The sequence below is a fragment of the Bufo bufo genome, chromosome 1 (genome assembly GCF_905171765.1).
Source record: "Bufo bufo chromosome 1, aBufBuf1.1, whole genome shotgun sequence".
Taxonomy (NCBI): domain Eukaryota; kingdom Metazoa; phylum Chordata; class Amphibia; order Anura; family Bufonidae; genus Bufo; species Bufo bufo.
The window spans coordinates 788,304,880-788,307,417 of record NC_053389.1 but is presented as its reverse complement, the minus strand read 5'-3'; positions in this window follow the sequence as shown (position 1 = coordinate 788,307,417).

Below are 2,538 nucleotides of genomic sequence, written 5' to 3'. Positions count from 1 at the left end.
CACCCCATATAGACTCCCTGATCACCCCCCTGTCATTGATCACCCCCCTGTCATTGATCACCCCCCTGTAAGGCTCCATTCAGATGTCCGTATGTGTTTTACGGGTCCACGGATCCATAGATCGGAACCGCAAAACACATACGGACATCTGATTGGAGCCTTACAGGGGGGTGATCACCCCATATAGACTCCCTGATCACCCCCCTGTCATTGATCACCCCCTGTAAGGCTCCATTCAGACGTCCGTATGTGTTTTACGGATCCACGGATAAATGGATCGGATCCGCAAAACACATACGGACATCTGAATGGAGCCTCACAGGGGGGATCATTGACAGGGGGGTGATCACCCCATATAGACTCCCTGATCACTTCCCTGTGATTGATCACCCCCCTGTAAGGCTCCATTCAGACATCCATTTGTGTTTTGCGGATCCGATCCATGCATCAGTGGATCCGCAAAACACATACGGACATCTGAATGGAGCCTTATAGGGGGGTGATCAATGACAGGGGGGTGATCACCCCATATAGACTCCCTGATCACCCCCCTGTCATTGATCACCCCCCTTTCATTGATCACCCCCCTGTAAGGCTCCATTCAGACGTCCGTATGTGTTTTACGGGTCCACGGATCCATAGATCGGAACCGCAAAACACATACGGACATCTGATTGGAGCCTTACAGGGGGGTGATCACCCCATATAGACTCCCTGATCACCCCCCTGTCATTGATCACCCCCTGTAAGGCTCCATTCAGACGTCCGTATGTGTTTTACGGATCCACGGATAAATGGATCGGATCCGCAAAACACATACGGACCTCTGAATGGAGCCTTACAGGGGGGTGATCATTGACAGGGGGGTGATCACCCCATATAGACTCCCTGATCACTTCCCTGTGATTGATCACCCCCCTGTAAGGCTCCATTCAGACATCCATTTGTGTTTTGCGGATCCGATCCATGGATCCGCAAAACACATACGGACGTCTGAATGGAGCCTTACAGGGGGGTGATCAATGACAGGGGGGTGATCACCCCATATAGACTCCCTGATCACCCCCCTGTCATTGATCACCCCCCTGTCATTGATCACCCCTGTAAGGCTCCATTCAGACGTCCGTATGTGTTTTACGGATCCACGGATCCATGGATCGGATCCGCAAAACACATACGGACGTCTGAATGGAGCCTTACAGGGGGTGATCATTGACAGCGGGGTGATCACCCCATATAGACTCCCTGATCACCCCCCTGTCATTGATCACCCCCCTGTAAGGCTCCATTCAGACATTTTTTTGGCACAAGTTAGTGGAAATTGTTTTTTTTTGTTTTGTTTTTTGTTTTTTCTTACAAAGTCTCATATTCCACTAACTTGTGACAAAAAATAAAATCTCACATGAACTCCCCATACCCCTCACAGAATCCAAATGCGTAAAATTTTTTAGACATTTATATTCCAGACTTCTTCTCACGCTTTAGGGCCCCTAAAATGCCAGGGAAGTATAAATACCCCACATGTGACCCCATTTCGGAAAGAAGACACCCCAAGGTATTGGCTGAGGGGCATATTGAGTCCATGAAAGATTGAAATTTTTGTCCCAAGTTAGCGGAAAGGGAGACTTTGTGAGAAAAAACAAAAAAAATCAATTTCCGCTAACTTGTGCCAAAAATGTTTTTTTTCTATGAACTCGCCATGCCCCTCATTGAATACCTTGGGGTGTCTTCTTTCCAAAATGGGGTCACATGTGGGGTATTTACTGCCCTGGCATTTTAGGGGCCCTAAAGCGTGAGAAGTCTGGGATCCAAATGTCTAAAAATGCCCTCCTAAAAGGAATTTGGGCCCCTTTGTGCATCTAGGCTGCAAAAAAGTGTCACACATGTGGTATCGCCGTACTCAAGAGAAGTTGGGCAATGTGTTTTGGGGTGTCATTTTACATATACCCATGCTGGGTGAGATAAATATCTTGGTCAAATGCCAACTTTGTATGAAAAAATGGGAAAAGTTGTCTTTTGCTGAGATATTTCTCTCACCCAGCATGGGTATATGTAAAATGACACCCCAAAACACATTGCCCAACTTCTCCTGAGTACGGTGATACCACATGTGTGGCACTTTTTTGCAGCCTAGGTGGGCAAAGGGGCCCACATTCCAAAGAGCACCTTTAGGATTGCACAGGGCATTTTTTACACATTTTGATTTCAAACTACTTCTCACATATTAGGGCCCCTGAAATGCCAGTGCAGTATAACTACCCCACAAGTGACCCCATTTTGGAAAGAAGACACCCCAAGGTATTTCGTGATGGGCATAGTGAGTTCATGAAGTTTTTATTTTTTGTCACAAGTTAGTGGAATATGAGACTTTGTAAGAAAAAAAAATTAAATAAAAAAAAATCTCCGCTAACTTGTGACAAAAAATAAAACATTCTAGGAACTCACCATGCCCCTCACGGAATACCTTGGGGTGTCTTCTTTCCAAAATGGGGTTACTTGTGGGGTAGTTATACTGCCCTGCATTTTAGGGGCCCTAAT